This window comes from Electrona antarctica, assembly GCF_951216825.1.
Source record: "Electrona antarctica genome assembly, chromosome: 17".
NCBI classification, from domain to species: Eukaryota; Metazoa; Chordata; class Actinopteri; order Myctophiformes; family Myctophidae; genus Electrona; species Electrona antarctica.
In genome coordinates this window covers 16030909-16058381 of record NC_136798.1, presented here as the reverse complement: position 1 = coordinate 16058381, position 27473 = coordinate 16030909, and the positions used below count along the sequence as shown (strand labels likewise).

The following is a 27473-nucleotide window of genomic DNA, read 5'->3' as shown; positions in this document are numbered from 1 at the left end:
AAAAAACGATACTTCAGAAACACGTAATAACTGGGTGACACATTCAGTCATAATAACACACAATCTGTTATTTTCAGTGCTAGCATTATGGGTATTCAAAAATACGTACATCTCTGAAAGAATATGTCAAACTGTTCTAGTGTGTATCCTGCACAGACACGGTACTTGAAGTTGTCCAACAGGGCCCACGTGGTATATAGAGCACACAGCAGCTCTTACTAACACAAAGAATAGACTGTTTATTTTGACACATCCTTGACTTCTCCAAATAGACTACCAGAGGCCTGAGGCAGCTGCTGGCCTTCACCACCACCACCATCTATTCCAGAAGAGAAGCAAAAAAGAAGCACACAAGATTTTCAAAGACCTCTTTGACCATATCTACAAAATGGGAAACGGCACCCATCGTTTTCCATTAGCTTAAGCGAGCTGTAAACTCTGCGTAAACCCTTGAGGCGGGCTGGGTCAGTCCTGGTCCTCTTCCAGCAGAAGGGACCTGTAGACAGACAGCGACTCTGCCATGTGAGCAGGGTGCGTGCGTAGGGGGGGGGGGGGGGGGGGGGACCACCCCAAAGACAGACCAAAGGATGAAAAGAGACAGAGAGAATGTTTAAGGCATTAGCACGTCCACTATGCCTTTGTGTGTTTGTACAGTAATTTCATTAGGCTACATGACCTGCGCAAAGCCCCGGCATTGGCCCGGGAGCTTGTCTGTCAGAGGGTCAAGTTTCCCAGCATAGCAGAAGCCTGTCAGAACAGGAGGACATTCCAGTCATAGCCAGGCGGGCCCTGTGACCCTGAACAACTTCCATACAACAACACAATCCCCCGTCACCTCTTCTGTCTGAGAGGAATTCTAGATTACCTCCAGTTACCCATCACTTTCATACATAGAACTACTGAGCGGTGACAATATTGCAGGGTGGCCATTTTGCTATTGTCAACAATAGTGGCTTTCAGAAAAGCAGAAAGGAAATATTTGTAAAAGAATCATTCCCAGTAGGTACTCGTGAAATAGTACTTTTCCCTGTAGAAGATTAGTAGGACTGATGTTATTGCACTCTAAAAATCCAGTTGTGGGGTGCGTCATGTATAGTGTGAGGCTTTTCCCACTATCCATTCATACAGCAGCAGAGATCAAAAATAAAACATGCCCACCCTCAAGCGAACAAACACTTCTCCCTTTGTCTCTGTGATATTTCTATCCTTGGATAGCCTCACTGTTGTCCTGACCATGTGGTTTGGCTAGTGATGACCCTGGCCTGAGTCCAAACTGTAAAAACAACCCTAGTGTTTGTAAAAGTGAGTGTGAGTCTGTACGTGGTGCATTGAGAGGAACCTATCCCCTTTAAAAACATGTCGGTCTGTCAGGTCTCGCAGAGAAAAGACAGAAGTCGAGGAGTGTGCACCATAACCTAAACACAGGCAGGCTCACGTTCTTCCAACATGTGCGAGGAGGGTGAATTACAACTCAAAGATGACCCGACACCTTTTCATCCAGCGTTCTATTTCTTCCATGACCGTTTTTTCCTTTCTTGTCCCTTGCCCTTTGTTTGGCCTAAATTCAGATTTATTTGACACTTTCAACTTTTAGGCACATTTTATAATGTCTTAGTTATCTTGGCTATTTAAAGGTACAGACGGTTAACTGAAGCTGGTCAAAGTAGAAAATACATAGCCATAGCTAATGAAACAAAGCTCTGTATCAACAGTATCACTGTGCAAAGCATAATGCTGAAATAGAACATTTAGTATACTATTCCAGTGGCATCAAAGACACTACACATATTTCTCAATCCGCATCTAAAATGGGTTTTATGAGGCACCTTTTCCAATCAGACACAAGAGCCAACTTGGGCCATTCTGGCTCCAAAAAGGCTTACTAGCAAAAATAATAACTCCTTGAACTTGAACCAGAGGCGCCGTAAAAACTTTTGAAGTGGACGGTAGAGAAGATATCATTCTTATTACATCATGACAAGTCAAGGACTAAGCTGAGTCATACACAATGTTTGTAGAGAAGGAGGTCTGCTCAATTAATGCTACCAAAAATATTTATTGATTTAAGCGGTACCAGGGGTCAACAGTCATTGGGACCGATCCCGGTTTTCTTATGATCGGCCAATACAGATACTGTGCGTAAGGGGCAAATTTGAATATTTCCAAAATTATTATGTCAAAACCTGCTTCAAAACTATTCCTGTGTGTGTGGGGAGGAAGGGGAGAATGTTTAGGCCTGTCAAAGATGAACAATTTAATTATACTATATATCTGATAGACATTTATACCACTTAAATGGTGTAAAAGATCGCTTTCTCCATATAGGGTAAATTGCCAATCACAGATAGGGTAAATTGCCAATCACCGATCGGAGTGAATATCGGCCGATCACCGATTGATTGGTGGCCGATTATTGGAGCATCTCTACCAAATACTGATCTGAAAGAAACACTGATCTGATCTGAACTAAACTTAAGGTACAGCCAAGTACACCCTGGTGAGTAACAGTCTAGCATGAACTGGAGAATTTATTGCGGTCACAAATAGGCAGTAATGTGTAATATGTAAATGTTGGCAGGTCAACTTAAACCCAATGTGGAGAATACAACACATGCTCGACTTTGGGCAAGAATTCAACCTTGGAGCGAGTACAAAGTGGACAGTAGTGTATTAAAACCAGATGTGTGGAATACCTTCTCCCGTACCAGATGGCATCCTTCAGCAGTGTCTGGCACCGAGATGTACTTTTTACTTTTGATATCAAAGGCTAGGACTGTAGACGACAGAGCGGCCCACTGGCCTCGCTGACATTTGCTGACACAGCTATTCAAAGTTTCTAAGGAAAATCTTTACATGTCCATTGTCACATTATCAGAGTTAAATTAACACTTTCTTCATCCACCCTACTTGCAAACAACAAACCCATTATAGCTGCTGGTGTCAAAAGAAACATTTGGTGAGAGTGAGCTTAATGTTCTTTTCTGATCATTACATTTCCGATTTAACGAGGAGGCCACGGCATAATTCAATAAAGATTGTTTCATACTGTTCAGTGACATGACAGCAGGAGTGATTTCTATGGGCTTCATTTTAGAGCAGTGCGTTATTAGTCCTGGAACAGAGAACGTACAAGAAAATAATCAAGGGCCGTGTTGGAAACGGCCATTTCTATTTGCCAACAGATCCTTGATAGAGCAGAGTATGTACTGTATAGGTAATGCTACTGGCTGGACCTTGGCATCAGAAGAAAAGAAAACATTCTGCAAATTCTCATCAGATTTGACGCGCCCAAAACTGTCCTGGGATAACTCAAGTTGCAGGCGCGTCACCACCATTCACCGAGTATGTCGCGACACCCGGGCCCACTCTCACAGGTGAGAGTGGTCCCACCTTTGACCACCCGACAATTCTGTTTTTTCTATATGAAAGCCTATTGGTCCATGTAGGATGGGCCAATAGAATTTTGGCCGACAATAGGCTAAAATATAACAAAATACAAAATAAATAAATAAAACACCAAATTCGGTGTGCGGGCTCCCCACGCTCATCCCCCCCACCTTCAGATACCCTGTGACCCCCCCTGTCAAGTTGGTACTGTCAATGAATTCTCTTTGTTACTCTTATTGTTTGGGTGATTTTGGTTGAATAGTTCACCAGCAGTATAAACAGGAAAGTGATGCCCAAGTGTTATATTTAAAGCCGGGTAAGATACATAGTACTTGCACTAACAATTATGTCATGCCAGTGTGCTAAATCCACAATGAGTAAACAACAACATTCACAGACTTCCAGTACAGCAGGACATAAGTGGGCCATGGCAGAAATGCTGACTGTTGAAATTAAAGAGATTAAATTCAATCAGTCCACAGCTCAGGCGGGTCAAGCCAAATAGAAATCATCAAATGTGTCCCTTGTAGAAACATTCTGATATTCATACAGTAAGTACTGTCCGTGTATCTAGGTTATATGTCAGGATGTGACAAAAGGAATACTCCCTGAAGCATGCATGTCACATGGCTAAAGAACCCTACGAGTGTTGCTTAAGATCCCTCTCAGATTACAAGATTAAGAGAGAGATACAAAGAGAGAGATATGGAGGGACAGACGGAGAGTATGAGAGAAACTGGAGAGGAAGTCATAATAACAGAGACAGACAGAGAAATTGCACTTCTTCCCCAGACTGATTGGTACATTCTTGTGTCTGTTCACAAGTCCCTTTCAGCTTCTATATTGTCGTTTTATTTTATTTTTGTTTACATACTTTTTGGATTTATTTTGTGTGAATATATTGTTTTATTTTATTTGTAATTTTTCTTACATACTTTTTAGATTTTTTTCTGTGAATATACTGTTGTTGAGGGTCATCTCTGCCAGATGAAACAGTTGGTCATCTCTCACAGGTCCCCTTTGGTTACATTTCTAAACTCGTGTTTTCTAGACTTAACAAACATTTAGATGTTCACCGTGTTCAATTTCTAATATTACTTATTATTTCAGCAACTACTACACCGGCAGAGTAATAAGACTCAAAAACATGGAGTTGTTTAGATAGATGAACCCAATGTTAGGAGGCACTGGGCAGCCCGAGTATAATGCTACTTAGATAGTTACCTAATGTTGTTAGCCAGAGAATAATGGAATTGTGTTACTTAATGTTAGTAGCAAGAGTACATACATAATGCTAATTTGTTACTCAACATGCTTTCAAACAATCGGTTGAGTGAAAGCTGTGTTGCTAACACAGTTATCTGCTCATTAACATTCTCTGGTTTATTCGGAAAGGCTCAATCGCGGCTGAATTCAATTTACAGATAAAGGTTCCTTCCCAGAGAGATTAGATACCGACTGGATGTGTCATAGTCTGGTAGCATGGTTGTTTTGGGACTACGCAATGTTGTCTTTACTTTTACATTCAAATAACATTTGTAAGTGTAACCGGTATGGAACGAGGAAACGACCTTGCTCCAAATACACCAATACAGTCTGTCCCACACAATGGGGACAATTAAAAGCTTAATTTCAGTGGCTTGTCCTGCTAAATCCATGACTGTAGGGATTACATTTAAGACCGAATAATGGAGCAAAATTTTTAAATTCAGGGTTCTGGTATTGTCTGACGTGAAAATCAGGTTAAAAGCCTGCTGCTCTTCCTGCAGGCAAGGTTGTCAAACTTGTTCTTCAGACAGAGTCTGCACCCCCCCGCCCCCCGCTTAACATGTTAGCATTCTTTCTTTGGGTCAACCCTGCAAATGGAGGTTAGATTCGGGGCAGAGAAGAAAACGACTCTGTATGAGACAATAATATCCGTGCCAGTGATTTCTCCTAGTAAGATGGATTCAGATATTGTTCCAAAAGTGTCAGTCAGTCAGCCAGAAAGCCCCCCCCCCCCCCCCCTCCACAGTCTACAATTCAAACAAGACAAATTGTTGGAAATTGTAACCATAGCACAGATGTGTTGAAATCTGACACGGCACTACAATAGCGCAACATTTGTGCCTATAATCATCATGAAATTTTAAATGTGGGTTTTGAATAGCAAGGTTGTGCTCTGAGGTAAACCACAGCACTTTGTAATTCGAATTTCTTCCCCACTGAGGTTTGAATGTGCAGCATGTGCAGCACATCCTAACAAGTGTGCTGCCTCTGCTTGCATTTGATGAAACAGCATTGCTCTATAATCAGTAAGCAGGGACATGCCTGTGTGGATTCTGATCTGGAGTGGATATCAAGTATGACTAGCCTGCTCATTACTAGACTCAAGTCAAGATGTCATAGTCAGACTCAGGCTATTGTTTTGCTGTACGTACATTATCTCTCGCACCATCAGAATAACCTACTTCAATGATAAAAAAATATATAATATAATTCTTAAGAACATAATTCTATTAAAACAAGTTTAAAAGCCCACTCTCTCTACAACTTTCATGAAACTTAGAAGGAAGATTTATGGAAGAAAGTGATGATTATATTTTGAGTTGAAAAGGTCAAAGGTCAAGGTCGGAATTGAATGTCCAGCATAATCGATCATCTTGTGTCACTCTGTACCATGTCATGAAGTGAAATTTCTGACTCATTTTTCACAAAGCATGGGAATGGGCAGTAGACTTCCAGAAAGAGAAGAGATGATTAACTTTTAGGTCAAAAGGTTCAATGGTCAAGGTCAAAAACAAATCCCAGTAGGTGGATTTGAAAAATGTTTTTCACACTTTTAGAGCATACTGTATATACGTGGTCATAATGGAGATATTAATAATTAATAGATGCCAATTATTCCAGTCAAATAAAAACATACAGTAATGCGTGCATTCTATTCTGCAATATATCATAGTCATGAATCATGACTATGCTCATAGCTCATTCCTCCACACACAGCCGATTCATTATGGAGACACAGACAATACAGGGCTGCTACTCTTTTCTGAATCTAATTCAAGATGACGGCTAGACGTTCTCAACAGTACATTAAAATATGTAAGTAGCTTGAAATCTCTCTCTCTCTCTCTCTCTCTCTCCCCCCTCAAGGAGTGTAGTTCCATTTAGATCCCAGAGAGGACGGGACAGTCGGCTGGGACTATGATTGGCCGAGACACAACCAGCCTCTCTTTTACTAGGAAATATCCCCATAAAAAAGGCTTTGCAGCTGGACGTTAAAATTTGGTATGCATGATCAGTAGAATGCCCCGAACAGATGAGTAACTTTTGGGTTGAAAAGATCAAAAGGTCAAGGTCTAAGTAATAACGGTGTGGCTCCCATGTGATAGCCTGGCTAATAAGCCAGACGCGAATCACTTCCATCCAGCCAACAATTATAACATTTGACAAAATGTGTCAAATATTTCAATGAGTATTTCAAATAAATCACACTCGTTGTGAAGTGAGGGGCGCCTCAGTCTCTTTTGCAGTCACATGACGTCACGGGGGGGATGAATAAAGAAACATTAAAGGTCCATAGACTTGGCTGCCACATGACGTCACAGAGGGGGCACACATTTGACGTCACAGAGGGGGCACACATTTGACGTCACAGAGGGCAGGGGCAGAGTGCCACTGAAAAATGTGGGGGGGAAATGCATGGAGGTACATCCTTGGCTTACTGGCAGTGTGCACATGATATTTGGTGCAGTGGTTTGCAAGATTAGCCCTGCACAAACTAAAAAGCTCACATGTGCACGCACACACACAGCCTCCTACAAAGCCAGCACTGCCACGCTGTAAAAACAAGAACAGATGGATGGATTTTCATACAATTTGGTGGGAATGATCAGCACACTGACACAAAGATTATTTCATTTTGGGTCATAAATGTCAACGGACAAGGTGTAAATGGTTTAAATTGTCCTGCATAAGATCATCTGCAACAAAATGTGCATATAGTCACTGCTTCACTTTTGGCAGAATGGATTGGAAGCCACTGGCAATGCTTAGCCTTGAGAATGTCATCCAAGCCATGCCTGTGAATCTGTTTGAAATATAGTCATTTCAAACAGTAAGCAGAAACATCTTTTTGTTTGTAAAATAGATAAAACAAGAAAGCAAATTAAAATGAGGCAAAGATTAGTAAAACATAAAAAGCTTTGTTGAAGCTATAATAGATACCATAGTTTAACAGAACAACTGGTGTGTAATGTAACCAGGGTTCTTGTTAAGGACCCGCGGGAACCCTGGTAACACCATGAAGCAGTCATTTCACCTCTTCCTTGGAACACCACATATCATGCATGTATGCCTCTCCTTGTATGTGCAACAGCTAAACAAACATAACTATTAGCCTTTAATAATACTTTTAAACTTTTAAGGTACGTCAATAATGGGCGTGGAGCCTTTTAACCCACTTCTCTGGCAGGATACCCTTTACTCTGCAGTCAGCAGTACTGTGCTTCCAATTCCCTAGCTGTCTCTGCCTCAGTTGCTATAGCAACCTGAGCAGCGGGTCGCCAGCAAAAGCTGGGTGGATGATTTAATGTTAATGTTAAGTCCCATCTACCGCACATTACCCTCCTTTTGCTTTTTAATCCGTTGTGGTCACTGATGGGGGGGAGAAAATAAGATCGTCTCTATTTTGCAAAGGGTGATACAAAGAAAAGCACTGCTAAGGATTAAGGGTCAAATCTAGTTTGCAATCACACGACGGCACTGCAACCATGACATTTATGCCCTCATAAGACTAGCCTTCCCCCCTCTGTCCTCTTTGCACATCGCTCACTGGCAGACTACATCTGCAGGATGTAACACGCGGACCAGACGAGAGTGGGAACCATGAACAGAACATGAGATGGGCAGCTATGAGCGGTGACTGGATTTGATGATCGATCGCACGATGAGACAAACCCATCCACCCACTCCCCGCCCCCATCTTCTGACCGCTCAAGGTGACTTTCCATCTCATTGACCCCATTACCTGCACTGCTCCGCAGACCCCACACCCCCAGCTTCCCACCGCGTGGAAAAGAAAAAGTATGTCACTGCTCCTCTCACACTCTTGATAACTGATAAAGGGATGCATTTACCAACCGACAGAGAGCAGCTGGTGGGAGGTAGTAGCCAATGTGTGTGTGTGTGCGTGCATATTTCCACCAGCAGCAACTCACCCCACCTCCTCCACCATAGCCTTGTCATTACGGGGCATTCCCCACATACAGAGGACAACTCTCTCACCATGAAATCTGCCTGGGGGGCCCATGTGAGCCTGACCCCCCCGTCTCGTTTCTATGGCAACACCGGTTCCTACACCGACACCTCCCAATTAGACAGACATGACACAATCACCTACGACTCACAGGGCGGAATCTGGTTTGTATCACAGGGAGAGATAAAATCCAACAAACCTCCTCCCCCTTACCCTGTTTCTCACACACACACACACACACACACACACACACACACACACACACACACACACACACACACACACACACACACACACACACACACACACACACACACACACACACACACACACACACACACACACACACACACACACACACACACACACACACACACACGACCTGTCTAACAGTCATGCAGTCAACAGACATTCCAAATCAGTACATAGCTGACTACAGCTCTCAAACTGCCGGATCGTTTCGGGGACTTATTTGATTACACAGGGTAAGAATGGACAGATTCATTCAGCTTACCCAGTCCAGGAGTGTGCAGCTTGCTGGTGTTCTGGTGTGAGCATTCCCTTTTCCCGTTATATATCCTCCGCTCACTGCAGCATACAGCTTTCCGCACTGTCTATAAAACAAATGCTGCTTCCACCCGGCAAATGACAAAGCTTTACATTTCCTGTGTATGGCATAATCCAGATTGAAAGTCTACATAGGACTGGTCCACCACCTTGGCCACGCATATATGATATCCCAGAAGAGGTTTGTCAAAAGTCATCCAGGGGGAACATCCTTATAGTGCCTCTGGTGAGGTGTGTGCTCTTTCCTCTGCTGTTAGGAGTGGAAAACACGAGAGGCGAAACGCACAAGCTAGTGTTTAAAGATCTCCAATCCGGCCAGCTCAGCCTCTCCACGCCCTCCCTAGCCTCTCTCTCTCTCTCTCTCCAGTATGCTGTCCGTGGGGGGCAGAGGGGACAGACACAGATGTTACTGGCCTCACAGGCCACACCCCTTTTCAACACTCCCAATCCTAATAGGATGCAGCCGGGTCTTGGCCGCAGCCCAGTTCTCCCCCTCCCCCCTCTCTCTCTCTCTCTCTCTCTCATCAACTCTGGTCAATGTGTTTAGGGTTTGTTTGGAGAGCTGTGAGGGGGAAAACAAGTTAACGCAAAGGTGTAAACCTGTGTGTACGTCGTGATGTGTAACAGAGAGAGACAGAGAGAAAGAGAGACATACACGCAGAGAGAGAGGGAGAGAGAGAGAGAAGGAGACAGACGGAGAGTAGAGTTGTGTGTTAATGTGATTTGATGCGGGAGTGCTTGCATTTTGCAAACATCAGCATCAGAGAGCAACCTACGGTACCTACCCAAGTCAAATTCCTTGTAGTGTCTGAACGTGTTTGGCCATTAACCACTTAAGACCTATATACTTTGCCGTATGACCAATATAGTCGAAATAACCAACCTACAAGCTCACAACTCATCGCGTTGTGACTCGCTTTGTTGGTGTTTAGCAACTTGCCTTTCTTTGTTAGTGTTTTGAGTTGATGGGGCGGTCACACCCCACCCCCACCCACTGAAGCCACTGTCGATAACATGTAGTCATCCATACATTACATCTGTGACTGTAAATAGGGTCAAAGTACAAAGACATCACTCTTGCACCATGTTACTACTTTCTATACAGACAGTCCACTACTACGTTCCACCAGCCACACTGGAATTTGGTTGACTAAAAGCAAAAAGAGGCAGAAATACAATCTTACTGTGCTACCACTGTAGTTAAAAGCAAACCATAAATATTGTTTACCTCATTTATTTTTTTTAAGATTTGTTTTTTTCTGCCATTATTGATAGTTTCAAGTGAAGACTGACAGGAAAGAGGGAGAGAGAGAAGGGGAGAGACATGCAGCAAAGGTCGTCATGAGCGGGACTCGAACACGCAGCGCCCTGTCAGGCCAGAGTCTATATGTGGCATGTGCCTGGACCGCAAGGCCAGCGGGCGCCCTGTTTACCTCATTTCTGAAACAAGAGCTATACAGTATACTGTCTGTCCGTTTAATGATTAGGTCTATAATTGTATAATTACTAATTACTTTGTCCTATTAACAGTTTAAGGGCCCCAGACGGAGATCACCGTCAAGTTCAAGTTCACGGTCAGTTGCTCGAGACGGAGATTGATAAATAGGACGGAGATTAATGATATCAAAACCGGTCGCATCGCTCCACAGCCTAGGAGCGCTTGTTGCCCAATCCTCTGTGTTGCACAACAGTGACACGTCATCGAAAATGTTCCCTGCCTGTTTAGCGGACGAAAACGAAAATCTTAAAACGTTCATAACTCGCGATCTAAATCATCCCGTCTAATTATGAAAAAATATCCTGTGTTAGACGGCGCTCCGCGGTCCAGTCGCTAGTCGCGATAGATTTATTCTTACCTCCCGTTGTTGTCGATCGACTCTAGAGTGGTGTGGCTATTGTTAGCTGCTACACAGACATTCACAACAACTTCCGGTCCGCCGGTAAAAGTGGTCCGGGCGCTATAAACGATGGGCACATTTTATTAATGGATTAAATAGGTCCGGGCCCTCAAGGTGTTAACAGTGAATGAATATAATAGCCTACAAGAGTTTTACTTAATTGCATAATTCAATACAGCTGCTGCTTAGGTCAGTCTTTCAGTGCATTTCCAAGTAGGCCAATTTTTATAATATATTTGGGACAGATCACAGATTTTTATGAATTGTGAAATCATGTTTAACCATAATTGTTTGGGCTTCATACAACAAAGCTCATTTCTGCTGTGGAAAAACAATCTAATTTGCAACAAGTTCAGTTCTTTTTGGCAAGCGACACCATGGTACGATGGGAGTATAAATGGAGCCGTAGCTGTTAGCTTAGCTACCACTACAGCTACACCACCATCCCCCCTATAGTCAGGCTCAGCTGTTTCCCCATTTTTCCTACCCGATTTCGCACCAGTGAGAGGAGGGAGGGGCGGGAGAGCAAGGTGACGGCCCTAGTTACAGTTAGTTGAATCGTCAAAACTCCTGCTCCGGTGGGCACGGTGTGGGCTAGCACCTCCCTCCCCTCACTGGTGCGAAATCGGGTAGGAAAAACAGGGAAGCGGCTCAGCTGGTTTTTAGGCTCCGATGCTCAAGCTGTCATGTGTCAGTCAACCTTCTACTTACAACATCCTTTTCAAGTAAACGTGGTAAAGTAAAGGTGGAAATGTCATGCCGTTATTCCGCCCTGATGCTGTTTCTAAAGTGCCTTGTGATTCAGAAAGTGAAAGTGCCTTGTGATTCAGAAAGTCAACAAGGGCTGCAATGAGCTTTGCTCGCAGGTACTGTATCTACAAGCCCTCCCCTCACACAGTAGAGCCTTGTAGATACATAAGTACCGGTAATTGAATTGAGGCTGAGTCGATGTTATTATTTCCCATTTTCTCCCCGCAAATTTGGGCTGTATCATAAAACTGATCTCATGACGTGATACTGCCTATCCCTTACAAATCTGTTGTCACAGACAGACATCAGTCATGAGTCGAGCTAGTGCAGTCATGAATGGATAACACTGGAAGGACTGGGTAGCTGCCTCTGAAAAGAATGTCATGCAGCTGCAATAACAGGCAGGTCCTGTTCCCAGGGAGAGGTTCTCTCTCTGGGCTTCTGTGCCGCTTTGATAGGATGTGTAGTTTCAGGACAGCAGTTGGTTCACAATGCTGGGGCAATGAGGAAGGGGACAGTGCCAGGCAGAGTAAAGAGCTGAAAGGCTGCATACAGTATCCATGCTGCATGGAGTGGGAGGAATTAAATGCCCTGGAATTCAGCACTGTTAGCTCACGTGACACATCTTCATGAAGGGCCCGATTTTAACCCATTACGACCTGAGGCCGACTCTACAAATAAATCAGTAGTTTTCACACTTTCAATATCTTTCAATCTTGCAGCGCAGCATGAAGTGACACCCTGTGAGCTTGTATATCTGATATTTTTGAATAGCCAATGACACTGGACAAATGACACAGACGCTTTCCCATGTACACGTATAAAACAATAAAATGTATACTTTTGTGGAGTTTATCGTGTATGAAATGTGATAAACAAACAGACTTGGCCGTCTACGGGAGTATGATAACACTTTTATCCATGACATGATGCAACATTTCAAATGTACTTACAAAGCCACAATGTTGATGACATTTAACCATCACTGACACTTAATCTTTCTTTAAGATCTACAACCCCATTTGACACTCACTTAAGCTCGTCTTGTCAGTTATGGACAATCTAGTGCCAAACTGCACTGAAAAGGTGCCAAGACATGAGCAATCGAGCCTTTGACGATACTATAACAATACTACAAAACATTTTTTTTGTTAAACACATTACTCTTCCCAATTTTGCAATCAACCTGCCCAAATAGGACATGTCTTTCCTTTTATTTTTGTTTAACGGTTGCATAATAATTACTGTGACCGATACCTCTTCCTCACAAACACTGAAGGATAATAGTGCCTTACAGATGACTGATACAACCTCTCACCAACAATGAAAAATAATTGTAGCTTACAGTGACGGATAGAATGAACAATGACTGATACAACCTCTTCCTCACCAACAAGGAAAGTTAATTGTAGCTTACAGTGCAGAAGGGTCAAATTTGAAGGCACCAAATTGTGGTTATAGCAACCAAAGGCCAGGGCCACATACTTAAGGTGCCACACACTACATAGTAAAACATTATTAATTTTACTCCTGAGAGTTCCAAAATGGCCCTGTAAAGATTTAGCTGTGTATCCAGGGAGGGGCTGTATCTATAAATTCCACCAATGCAGCCCTACCCTGCCTCATATGGTACCCTTACTATCACAAATTAACCAAGATTGAAAAGGGTCGCTCTGGTTTTTTACCCACCTCTCTACAAGGCTTGTAATTACTGCGTGGAATAGCAAGGTCCACATCATGTTACAGTTACACACTGCATCCTATAATCTCTCCAGAAAACTGAAAACGTGAAAAGGAACTCTTGGTAAGGCGAAGTGCACCACTACTTATTAATTTAGGCAGCAAAATAAAAGGGGTACTTATGTCTGTGTCCAAAAATAGCTTTCCTTTCTATGCCTATTTGCATACTCTCTGTTAAGGTTTGTTGCAGTAATTAAGTTGTTAGGCACGGGCAAGTTCAACTACTGTTGGTTTTGGATGAGATTTCATGACAGTAAAGACAACTTCTTAATGAAGTAGTTAATAATAGGGATGGGGGGGGGGACTTTTTCTTTTCTTTTGATGTGGTGAATTGAAAGCCATTTCCAGTTTTAGTCGAATAGTTATATAAAAGCTTAGGATAATATGTTGCAATGCATGGATTTATTCACTTGAGCCCTAATGAGTCGACCCTGCTCTGGACATGTCATAATAGGCGAACACTCAGCAAAAATACCGAAACTACAACCTCTCAACGCGTAGCATTGTGAGCTTGTAGATCGGCAATTTTTTCTGAAGACTCAAGAGATTAGGTGAAGAGGGAAAAAAGGAGAAGACCAAGTACATATGCCTGGGGGACTCCAGTCTATGAAGTATAGGGTTGAAGTTATTTTAACAGAAAAAGTACATTCCCAAACATCTCAATAATGCAGCAGGTGGGTCATGCGTTTCAAAAGCAGGTGATCATTCCATGAATCAACTGATTCATGATTCTTGATGCCCGATAGTTTTGGAAGTGATATGGATGAATTTTTGACCAACCATTCCTGTCATTACTGTAGCTAAATTCCTGCCATATACAATCTTTCTATCAGAGTATCACTAGTCTTAATTAACTAGGAACAGAAAAAAAAGACAAGCATAGACAACAATTCCTTTTAAATTGTACAAGCAGGATTGTTTTGGTGCTGGAAATCATCCTTTTAAACACTCAAATTACAAAATGGCCACTCTGAAGAACCGCCTGTTATGTACGGCTGCAACCCTATGAAGAAGCGCCTGTTATGTACGGCTGCAACCCTACAGGCAGCATGGCTGATGTCTACAGCTGCAGAGAGCGTGCTTGTAACGGATTGATGGAATTTGAGTGTTAAAGGCTCTGGCTTAACTTGTTGATCCTGCCAGATGTAGACCTAGCTCAGAGTCAGCGCTGAGAAAAAAAAAGAAGAAAAAAAAACTATTGAAGGTCTTCAGTGACCAGAGATAAGAAAGATTAAAGAATAGACACCGTCACACTAGGCAGTCAATGTGGCACCAACCTTTTCCCTATTAAAACGTAGGAACAAAGAAATAGGCCTAAACGCATCAATTACAGCAACCCAAGTTAATCCAAGATTAACATTTGTATCCTACTCGTTCATGTTAAATCACATGAACCATAGCATCCCTTCCCATGCATGTCATAATAGTAATAGTAATAATTCAGACATTTGGTTCAGAGGGTACAGAGTACAGACCCCTGGGGGACCCCAGTCAGTAAAGTATTGGGATTTAAGGGGGTTTAACACTGATGCATGCAGAATCCGTTTCCCAGTCAGTGTTAAAAGGGCTAGGATACTTCAAATATCTGGGACCATATCTGACCACTGACCGCGATGTTAGTCTAGCTTATGGCAAGCCAGATATAGGATTGACACAGTGTCAAAGTCTAGGACGTGAAACCACGCCAGGCCAGCACACATGGCCAGCTGAGCTCTGCAGTCTGCACGGCTGGATGGACAAAACTCAAGTTGCTTATCTCAAAATGACTCATAATCTTGGAAGACCGTAAACAACAAGACAAGACAACATGGCGACACACAAAAAAAAAAAAAAGAGATCTGACTATGAAAACCAGCAATGAAAACAAACTCCCAACAAGTGCTGTGCCTGTAAATGTAAAACCCAATGAACCGGTGTAGAAAAATCAACAACAGATCATCTGAGGTGGGATGTTAGGCTTTTTTGGGGGGATGTTAACAAGGTCACCTGCTGTTTAACAGGATCAACATGACAGCCTCTGCTCTGCCTCATGGCACCTGAGAGGAAATCAACAAAGCAAGGTATATTTCTTACACACAACCTGTTGCAGTGCAGCTTTAATTTGGGAATACTGTGTTTCAGCACGATAGTAACGTTTTTTGTCAGCAGAGAAATAGGTTTTTGACAATCTTTTGACTAATATCACAACAACCACATTTTAACAGGCAGAAAAAAGTTGCATAACTTGTGGTTATGATCTAAAATGTCAAATGTGTTGCATACAAGGCCGCTGGGTCGCAAGACAAATTTCAGTGCAAACTGACAATAAAGTACTATATCACTATATCATATCATACTACAGTTAGTCAGATAATAATGTAGATACAGTTTTTCCTCTTTTCTTAATTATTATGTTATAACAACAGGGGCAACCTGAAGAGACCAGTGCCTTACCCCATCACCCTGAGGGCTTCAGAAGAACAAAAAGGCGGGGTGGCATTTTAAGAGCAAAATAAATAGGCCACCCTCTGGCACAGTCTACTGCTGAATCTGATATGTCTCCTCACCCCAAACACACACTCTCTCTCTCTCTCTCTGTCTGTACGACCAGGTCGATCATCAAAACAGCGTTTCAACTGAAATAGATTTTCGGCCCACACCAAGTCCATATAGGCTAGTGCTAAGAAAGTCTACATTGTAGTCAGTACATTAATAATACTAGACAGGTGCCCGGCTGTAGAGCACCGAGTCGGTAACGATGGAATTTGGAGATCCATGCCCCACCCGGCTATGCAATACCCGTCGAACCCGTGTTAGAGTACCCATTCCACCCTTTATGCCCATATGGAGATTTCTGATCCGTCTTTATTCCTATATATGGAGTTCTGTGTCAGGCATGCCCAAAGTGTTGTGATGTCAGAATATGTGATCAGGTTCAGATCCCGGGCAGAGGCTTTTGTGCTTGCTCTGGACAACCGGCTATCCAACGGACTCGACACCGGGCACTGCACTTCCTGTGGTTGTGTGGAACTAGCCTGGCTAATAAGCCAGACTCAAATCACACTGTCGTGTGGTATTTGAGTCTGGAGATGCTGTGTATGGATGTACTTGTTTCCCAGGGGGCGGGTTCAAACATTTTCTCTTTGACGCAATTGGTCAGAGCAACTGTCAGTCAAAGGTCTCAAGCATTGAACGTCACTGTACCAAAGCCCGCCCATATTGCATACCGTGTCCCGATTGACACGGTAAAGACTATTATATTATAACAACAGGGGCAACCTGAAGAGCCCCATCACCCTGAGGGCTTCAGAAGAACAAAAAGCGCGCACGCACGCACGCACGCACGCACGCACGCACGCACGCACGCAAGCACGTAAAAGTGTAACAAGTTACATAAGTGACATCTAAAAACACAATAGTCACTTCTACGAGATGAAATACAATCATTGCTAAGGAACGAGTAGGTGTTGACGCAGCTGGTTTCGTCTGACTGCAATGCTGCCTTGAAGAGTTCGCCACAACTATGGTAATGTTATCACACAGATATGCTATACTGTGGGAACGTGCTCATCATAGCAACAGCCTAACCCTGTCCACCTGGAAATAGGGACATGTACTGTTCTTCTTGGCGGATCAAGCTGGCTACCGGAACCTCTTTTCGGATGAAGTGAAAATATTTCCAACCTGTAATATCTTTTGGGAATAAAAATAATCGTGGCACAGCACAGTAATAGCCATATATGCTATTCTTTTTCAGACTTCCACGCACATCAAAATACAGATAAAACTGCCTTCAAAGCACTTTAAACTGCAACAATTTTTCTTTTCTTTTTTAATGTTTTTTTGTGGCTTTTGCCTTTATTTTATATTTTCAGACAGTAGGCTGACAGGAAATGGGAGAGAGATGGGGGAGTGACATGCAGTAAAGGCTATCAGGATCGGGAGTCGAACCCGCGGCACACTGCCAGACTGGATTACCAGCCAAGGTGCCTGGACCGCTGAGCCACGGCCCAGGCCTCTATGAACGTTTTTAAGTACAACTGCTTAAGACTCACAGTACTGGCTCCAATTAGACCAGCAAAGAAATTATCCTATATACCAATTACCAAACGGTAAAAGCACACTCAGAAAACACCATAGATAAATAAAACCATAAAAATATGTAGACAGAAGAAACAAGTTAATGTTTGGTATACTATATGTATACATCCTAACCTGAATCATGCTAAAAAAAATAGTTCCATGATGCCAGCCGTGGCATTGTGCCTCAGTTACAACCCAAACAGCATGATAATGTCGTCTGCACTAACAATCTGCCACCATGTGAATGTCTGGTGCCTCAGACAGCCAGTTAGGGCACCGGCCATATGCTCCATGAGGTGTTTGAATCCAACTGCTGTCTTCCCTCATATAACTCTCCACGCTCTGCCTCCTATCTCTTGACAATGACCTATTGTGAAATAAAGCATAAAATGTATGTTAACCTTAAAACTAAATAATTATAAAAAATAAGAAATCTGCCTCCACGTCAGTAAACAACGCTTAATGTATGGAGTTGCATGCCCTTTCTGCTTCGTTCGGCAACTTGTCAGAACACGAAAGTGTGTTCTGAAGGCGGGGCGGCATTTTAAGAGCAAAATAAAGCAGGCCACCCTCTGGCACAGTCTACTGCTGAATCTGATATGTCTCCTCACCCCAAACACACACTCTCTCTCTCTCTCTCTCTCTCTCTGTACGACCAGGTCGCTCATCAAAACAGCTTTTCAACTGAAATAGATTTTCGGCCCACACCAAGTCCATATAGGCTAGTGCTAAGAAAGTCTACTTTGTAGTCAGTAAATTAATAATACTAGACCGGTGCCCGGCTGTAGAGCACCGAGTCGGTAACGATGGAATTTGGAGATCCATGCCTCACCCGGCTATGCAATACCCGTCTTACCCATGTTAGAGTACCCGTTCCACCCTTTATGCCCATATATGGAGATTTCTGATCTGTCTTTGGTAAATGGTGCATTTATATAGCGCCTTTATCCAAGGCGCTTTACATAGATTGTGCATTACATTCACCCATTCACACACACATTCATACACCGATTGCGGCGGAAGCCTTGCAAGGTACCAACCAGCACATCGGGAGCAATTTGGGGTTCAGTGTCTTGCCCAAGGACACTTCGACATGTAGACAGGAGGAGCCGGGATTCGAACCGCCGACCCATGGATCATTGGACGACCTGCACTACCTCTTGAGCCACAGTCGCCATAGCCATAGGTCTTTATACCTATATATGAAGTTCTGTGTCAGGCATGGCCAAATATGAAGTCAGAATATGTGATCAGGTTCAGATCCCGGGCAGAGGCTTTTGTGCTGGTTCTGGACAACCGGCTATCCGACGGACTCGACACCGGGCACTGCACTCCCTGTGGTTGTGTGGAACACGTGTCGAATTTGAAGTCGTTGGATGAACGGTTTTCAAATTACGTGGATTACAGACGTACGTACAGAGACTTGGTGCGTTTATAGATAGATATTGTAAGCATTAAACTCCGATCCCAAACTAGAAGACTATGTCTGATCTTGATATACGTTCTGTATGTTCTTTGGCAGTCACCAACATCAAACCAATGACAGTCATGTACAGTATTGTGATTGTCCTTTCAAATGTTATTTTACTTTCTAAGACTGCAACCTGAACTGATGCTTGAGAATATCTTCTCTGGAAGAGAAAAGGGCTGCTGTCCAGCTAGTATGAATAGGCTTCCCATAAAGACCATGAACATACTAAGTACATAATCCATTTTCAAATTTCTCTGCCTTGGGAATTTACATCAATAATGTGGCCTCGAAAACAATAGATAGAGGCATATGTGGAATGAAACATAAATCCCATTTGGTGCATAACACCCACACCCTCACAACCTAAATCTCTATCCCCCAAACACACAGACAGGACAGGACCCACATGCTGCCTTTGTTTGAACTGAAGCAGAACACAGCCTCTTTCCAAATCCCCATGGGGGACCGCACGTAATTCCGACGGAGCATTAGTCCGACATGCGTCCTGCATGTCGGACATGCGCTGCTCCCGTGCTTGCGGTTATGGTTAGGTTAGGGTTTGATGCTCATTGTCATGATAATCCAGGCCAGGGTTTGCCTACATTTATGGTAAAACAAAAAACAAAGCTTACATGTTGTTTATACTAAGTTTATTTCTATACAAATTACTTAAAAAGTGTTACTTTGAAGATGAAACCCTTCAGATAGCCACATCATGAAGTTAGTGTTGTAGTGTTATTGTGTTATTTTCAAAATACTTGGTGACATTTTTAAATCAAATGTTTCATACAGAATAGATGCCCAAATTCGACCCAGACAAATGTATTAAAAAATAAAATATATAATATAATTATTATTGTTGTATTAAATATTGTGTTGATGAAATGTAATGAAAGATTAACAACATGCATGGATAATGCATGCTGATACTAGTCTGCAGTGTGAGGACGGGTTGACTGTTTTATAATTAAATGTGAACAACTGAACATGGTGGTAACATCACTTAAATTAGTCTCAACAAAGGGAAACGAATAGCAGGCAGAAGTAGCACAGCTTGTACTCAGCTCTCAAGGGCGCATCTGTAACAAGTTCAGATTGTCCCAAAATATGATTTCACAGGTCACCTATTTCTAATTTTAGCGCACAATAGAACTACAATATTGAGGCCCGTTTCCATGGGAGACTGCTCTGTGGAGAGATAGGTCTGCCCTCCATAACCAATCAAAGTGACTGTGCACTTTGAAAAGGGTACACCTAATGATTACACAGGATTTCAATGGATTTAGGTTAATGTGTTGGGTGTTCTGATCCGTGAACTTCACAAATAGTTGGATGTAGACTAAAAATACTAAAAGACTAGAAGTTTGTGTATTTTCATTTGGCTTAATTGCAGGTACAATGTTTTATTTAACCCATTAAGACCTTAAAAAATTTCAAAAATAGCCGATGTACAATGTACATACAAGCTCGCAGCGCAGCCTGCTGTGTGGTTGTATATCTGCAATTTTTGAATGGCCAACGCAAAAATGTAACTGTTTTCCCAAATTTAATGGGTTAATAACTAAACATGTTATCTAATGAATTTGTCCTATACTGAAGTACAGTACATGACACAATATGGCTGTATTGTGTTTTTTATTGCAGGCTACAAATGAATCTGAGAAAACAGCAAATGACTTGAGCACACAACTGCTGAGAAACATATATCACCCTCCTGCCAAGAATTTAGTTCTGGTAGGCCTAAGGTCCATTAATTAAAAATCTCCCACCATTCAGGGGCTGAAGTGGGCAATAGGGTGCGCTGCCCTTTCAACTCTAAAGAATGTCACAAAGGTCAAGAGCCAGGGGTCTTGGGAGGGGAAAAGAAACTCCTTGATCGTGGACCGCATAGTTAAACTCTCTCTGTAGATGGCCTTGACAATAAATCTTGTTTGGTGTATAGTTTTATAGATAAGAGTAAAGTAGTTACAGTATATACAGAGGAAAAACTGGGAGGTATAGGAACTAATGATGTGATTAAAAATAAACACCAGAAAAAGGCCACTCTGTAGAAACTAAAAGGTTTTGACTCAGATTACTAAAATGGGACATTTAAAATCCATTAGGCCAGTCATACTGTCATGGTGAATCCAGGGCAACAGAGTAAAATAATATATTCCAAAACAAAACATCAGTTTTTACCTTATGATCATTAAAAGTTAAAACATTATGATATACATTGCATTGGAACACTATACACTATAAACAAGTTTTCAAGTTTAGGACTAATCTCATATGATCTCCAGTTAGGTTAAAATGAAGGTGAGTGTTGGGTTCCTAATCCACTTGTAGGGGGAAACTGTGACAAGCATATTGGAGATTGGTTACAATTTACAAAATAACAATCCTCAATGTTTAGGGTTGGGTGTGGTCAACAATGGCTAGTTAATCCCAGCTGTCCCAGCTGTCCCAGCAGTGAGGACAAGCGCAAAGCAAGGCCAGACTGGGGGCTGGGCGTGGCAAGGCAGGGGAGCCATGGTGACAGAGGCTGGAGAAAGGATGCTAAATGAAGCCATTGTGTGGCCCAAGTGAAGCACACCGCACAAAGAATAGCACATTCAAACAGTCATACAGGCCTATTGTTGTGGTCAGCCAACATTGTGCACTGCACGTCCAGTGGTTTGGACAACTAGATAATCAAGAGGATACTTAGTCAAACTTGTTTGAAGCTACAGCCAGAGAAATTGAACCTCAATTTTAGTCCAAGAATGAACAACGGGAATGGGATACTTATTGGACATTTATGTAATACTTATGGCCTAAAACCATAGAGCAATTCTGAATTTTATGCCACTGAAGTGAAGATATTGTGCCAGTGACTGAAGTGAAAATATTGTCAAAATGACAGTACTAGTACATTTGTTGTCTGGTAGCAATTCCATACACAAAGGCCTTCATTTGTTTTTTGTAATTACAATGATCTTTCTTTTGATTTGTTGACCGTCCACGTCAAGTGTTACAGCTTTCAAAACACCTGACCAGGTGCCAGGACTCTCCAGTGCATTTGACATAGCCTGGAATGCAGACTGATTCACTCCGTTCTGCAGACTGTTCTTTTTGTCACTTTACTTCTCAGACTGGCCAGGCCACCTATTTGACATGACTCGTATTTTCAAACGTCAACAATTACGTAGGCACCTCAGACAGGAAGTGACTTGAGTTTTACATCGGGAGGCCACAGGTGACTCCATGTGTACCGTAGACATGTGGTCATCACCCACGAGAACAATTTTACGCACATTTTCCTATTTTGGTGCCGAGGCAAACTGCAGGGCCCCTAACCCTACCTCCCCGGAACAACAGTAGGGGTTAGCAATGACAGGGACTATAGATTAAGCACTGCGGCGTGAACTGAAAACTACTATAATCGACGACAAAAAAAAAAGCTTCAGCAACAGCAAGGTGATTGCGGGCATTGAACCATTCCTGATCAAATAAAACTTTCTAGTGTAAAACAAAAGATTCTACCACTGCTATCACTACTTGCCATTATATATATACCCATTACAAACGTATTCAGTATCTTGATAAATTAAAAAGATCCAAGGGTCACAAATTAAAAAGTGGGGATGGGCATTTTCCGATGCCATTAATTAATCCTGGTTTAACACCTGCCACTGAACACATTAATGCCAATTCAATGTCTGCATGAGGACATCTGGTGGTGTTGGGCTCAGCAGTACTGAGGCTACTACTAAATGACATCCGCCAATGAAAAAATAATTAGGTTATGCCTCCCCTGTCGCCTCTACTGCGTTTACTCTTTCACTCTGTAGTCCTTAATATGGGCCAACCAGGGAGTCCGGTGCCACCATTACATTGCTAGTATTGTGAAATCCAACACTTAGTTCATTAGCCAAATTCCCAATGGGAGCAGTAGAAAGGTTTGTGTGTGTTTGGTGAGAGAGAAAGAGAGAGAGGCACACATAGAGAACCAGGTACATAAAAATGTCTGCCTCCAGGTGCAAAGCAACCAGCGTTTCTCAACAACAGGCCACAATGATGCCGACGTCTGGATTATCAGTGAGACAGGTAATTAAAAGCATGCACATCATCATCCTTAATATCCACCTGGTACATTGCGTTGTGTAATGGCCTCAGTTACCTGCCACAACACACAACTGCTGATACAAAGGGTGGAGACACCTGAAAAATAATTTCTCCATGCAGACAAAGGGAGGCCGGCCCTACACACAGGAAAGAGAACCACCTGGACACACGTGCAGCCAAGTATGACGCGCTGTAATCATCTACAGCGCACACCTTCTCTGAAAGCAAGACGCATGATGATTCAAATGCCGGGACTTGTCACAGCTGATACATAACCAGCAGTCTGTCTCCTCCAAGCGTAGTCAAGGGCGAGGGCTAAATAACATCATGAGGTGAGGCTGCACTCTTCCCTCCTACAGTATGTTTACAGTGAAAACATCGTCTCAAACTCCCACACTGAGTTAAGCCCTCTCACAAGGGCATAAAACCCTCAGTGTTAATTTAACTCGGAGAGAGTACACATGTACACACGAGTTCGGGAGTTACAAATGGATAGATTAACACTGCGGATTGCATTGTGTGGCTCATTACAAGCACATGCATGTTCCTCTATGTTTTTAAACCACTTTAAGTCCTGGGAATGCAAGACATTTATGATACACGGCACACCATACTGGATTTAAGACTTGCAACTAGAATCACTTTACTGTCAGTAGTAGGTCCTGAGTGACCTGTACTTCCAATGGCTTTCAAAGGTGAATAGTTTCCATTTTAGTTTCCAAGTTAGGTGTGTGTCATACTAACCTAACCCTGAAGGTTTCAGCGGAACAGGTCCCTTTCACAATGACAATAGTGTGACTAATGACGCTCTAAGGGCCAGACATAGCGATGAGTTGTGATTATTACTGACTTATACCTCTGATATGCATGGTACCAGCCCACATACAGTAGATCCTTGTCATCCTTCCGTCAATTCAAATTACATCAAGGTTCTAATCATATCTAAGACATAGAATTCACTACCTCCCCACCTTCCTCATCTAAAATAATCTGTGAAATCTGCATATTTTCAATGAGTGTGTGTGTGTGTGTGTGTGTGTGTACTCTAACAACAATGTTAGTTTAGGCCCAACCCATTTATTTTTGGAGGGAGCTTCACCTGTTTTGTTTTGTTATGTTTTATTTTATTAATCATTTGTAATGTATGTGTAAAATAAATGTCCTCAACAAATTAAATAAAATGCCACAAAATACACAACTGTTCTTCAAATGTAAATCAATGGGCATCACTACATTTAAAATTAGGAGGGACAATCTTTAAACCAAACTTGAATATGTAAAAGTGGGTCTGAACTGTGAGAGTGTACAAAACAAAACTACAAATGAAACCACATTTGGTTCCATTTGAACACTCCAAGTTAAAAAGTTATCAATGCGTTCGTGTCCTAAAGCATATCAAACTGGGCGTCCTTTTAATGAAAAAGGCTGAGAATCTCTTGGTATGGTATGGTATACTTGTTATTAATGATGACCCTTCACTGTGGGCACCATCATTATCACCATGCACAGCAGTGAGGAACATAACACCCTGCCTGTACTGTGCTCTGCATGTCAGTGTGTGGAGGAGGATCTCCCGTGGGAGCGGGTCAGCTTATTATTGCTGCAGAGTAGTTGGACGAACACCACTTTTTGCAAAACAGAATGCAAATACATACGGACATTATTTAGCTTGGCTACAGTGGCAGGGTCCATGGGGCTTTGACTACAGCACAATTCGTAGGAAATAAAGTTGTTGTAAACCGTCACGCGTCGTCACCACTGCTCGTCAGTAAACTTTAATTAAAAATGTGGCCTGGACAAATGGTGTCACCGTCAGAAAGCCGCTTCCCAGTCTCGCAGAGACGAATCAACAACACAATGAAACATTTCACACACGCACGGGCACGGGGCAAAGTTCTGCGCACAGACAGACGAGACATATTAAACTCACACATTGTGTTTTCGTGGTTTGTTATAAATGGGAGCTTTCCTACCTCGTCGTAGCGTCGCTCATGTTTCTAACTAAAAGTTTCCACCACAAGTTCATCAGGTACGTCGTCGCCGCGCCGAACAAAAACAAAAAAGAAAACAATGTGAATTGTGAGCCGCCACGGACTCACGGAGATGATTCACCCTGTAGGAGAGAGAGAGAGCTTGTTGGTCCCGGGACGACCGTGACATCATTTACCAAACCCACCCCAGTGCGCATGCGTCGCACTTTGATACAGCTGAAAGAGTTGCGCCATTGAGGGGTCAGCAAACAGAGCGCTCGAGCGCTGTTCATGCAGCCCTGGAGTGTGACAAGCTGGAGTTTGAAATACATTGTTTTCAACGAGGGCGGTGCAAATATCAGCCATTCTAGGCATGTGTGCAAAATGACAATTGACAACTGTTTTAAAGTATTGCACGCACGGTGACAACTAGATTCTCTGTAATGTTTATGTTGTACTATTAAAAAACGATCTAAAATAAAGGGCACAGTCTATGTAGAAGAGACTCCACTGGACTGGCCCCAAGAAGTGAACGGAGTTGGCGTAACTCTGTCTCTTACTAGATGGCTCTGGGTTAACCTATAAACCACATTTGTACTTCGTCGCACGGCGGTGTATTGCGCGCCGAAAATAGCCCAGCACACAGACGCCTGAGAGAGACGCGTTAAGTGACTGTTTACAAAATGCTGTACCCCCAACTGTATATGTATGTATACTTTTCCCATTTTCAACAGTTTTTATTGTATTTTAACACTTGCTTTGGCAATGCAAACGTATGTTTTCTCATGCCAATAAAGCTCATTTGAATTTGAATTGAAGTTGAATTGACTGAGCTGCTGGCTGGCTGGATCTGCTACTTAAAAAATAATAATATTGAAAACAATATTTTTAAACATTTGACATTTGACATTTTTAAACACAATTGAAATGTTGTATGGGGGGCGGGGTCCCTCCTCCCTGGCACACAATAATTTCAGCCCCCCCAAAGCTAAGAATTCGACACAGTATGGTGGTTTACGATCACTGTAAGTATATGACTATATGTAGTCATAGCCTATATAGTTTCAGGCAGGTTCTATATGACTAAATCTGAGTTCTGCAGGCAGCAGAGAGGATTCTTTTAAGTCCTACTTTGATTTATGCCTCCAATTCCAGGAGAGAGCACTGACCTGACCACATACCTGACATTTCTAAAAGTGATTTCATTAGCAGTGCGTTAACTGTGTTTCAAGTCATTTAGTCGTTAAAGCAATTAAGCAACAGCATTTCAAAGCTTTCACCCCCAAGTCCCAACCCATACAATTTTGAAACATCATATTTCTGTGTCAGTGGGGATGTAATCGGTGTCATTAAGCAGTGCTGTGTGGCTGGATTGGCTGCATGTGTAGGCCTACTCTGCTGCAATTTTAATTCAGCAGGAACTCTTCAGTGGGGCCATTGACCTGATTTACACAAATATACTGGGGTAGAAGAAGGGGGCTAAATGAAACAAGATGAGTGATATCACTGCAGCCTCCTAAATGTCAGCAAAACTGAACTGCTGACTGGGGCAGACCGGCAGGCACATCTCCACATCAATGCACTGTGGAGTCTTTGAAGATAATTCTGGTCCAAAAGTTCTGTGCAACAAGCATGAATGTGACAGGTTATGTCACAGATCCTCTGTTAATTTATCCATTTGTGACCAAGTGTGTATACGGCTATACGAATGTAACCAAATGGACCCTGGGTTAGATTAAACACTGAGGATTTTTCTCTGTGTTCTTTTGTTTTGCAACACAACAGCCCTCCCCATGTGTTATTAAAAGTCACAGTACCTAACTTCCAAGAACCCTAAGAAAGAGGCCCATAGAGGCCCTTATAGCTGTTTCAGTGCCCCTGAACATGTCAGTGCACCTTCCTGATAGATATACGTACAGTAAAGAACATTCTTACCAGATGTAGTTATCACTATGCCTGACATGGAAACCGTTAAAGGGTAGACAGCCTTTTTGAGAAGGAGTTCTTGAACTTTTCCAGCCCATCACTCAAACGTGGAATTTAGTCTCAAACTGGGAATTTATTTTATTACTGATACCATGGGCGACCCATGAGACACATTGACACAAGCCATGTTTTGGCTTGTGTCAATGTGTGTCACACATGATAGTGTTTGTTTAGAAAAACAACAGTCACACACTTCAACGATCCAATGAACTGTTGATGGAAGTTTGGCTTTTAAAGGGTTGGGGTTGATATACCTAAATAAGGATATGATAGGGAGGAAATTATGACAGGCAGTTGCTGGCAAAATATGACTC

At 42.6% G+C, this 27473-nt stretch overlaps 2 protein-coding genes across 4 annotated transcripts in view; one reads left to right on the top strand and one right to left on the bottom strand.

Annotated features, from left to right (window-relative positions):
• Positions 1-25353, bottom strand: part of daam1b (dishevelled associated activator of morphogenesis 1b) — a 54266-nt gene extending 28913 nt beyond the window's left edge. For 2 of the 3 annotated variants that reach the window (XM_079526868.1, XM_079526870.1), the window contains exon 1: positions 25177-25353. The gene's annotated coding sequence lies outside the window, so the exon portion shown is untranslated. Of the gene's footprint in view, positions 1-9140; positions 9522-25176 lie in introns of those variants that run through there. The other variant, XM_079526869.1, reaches the window with a different exon arrangement.
• The window catches only part of LOC306941530 (visual system homeobox 2-like), a gene marked incomplete at its 5' end in the record, with an annotated part of 242961 nt that overhangs the window by 102395 nt on the left and 113093 nt on the right, over positions 1-27473 (top strand). The window lies entirely within an intron of this gene.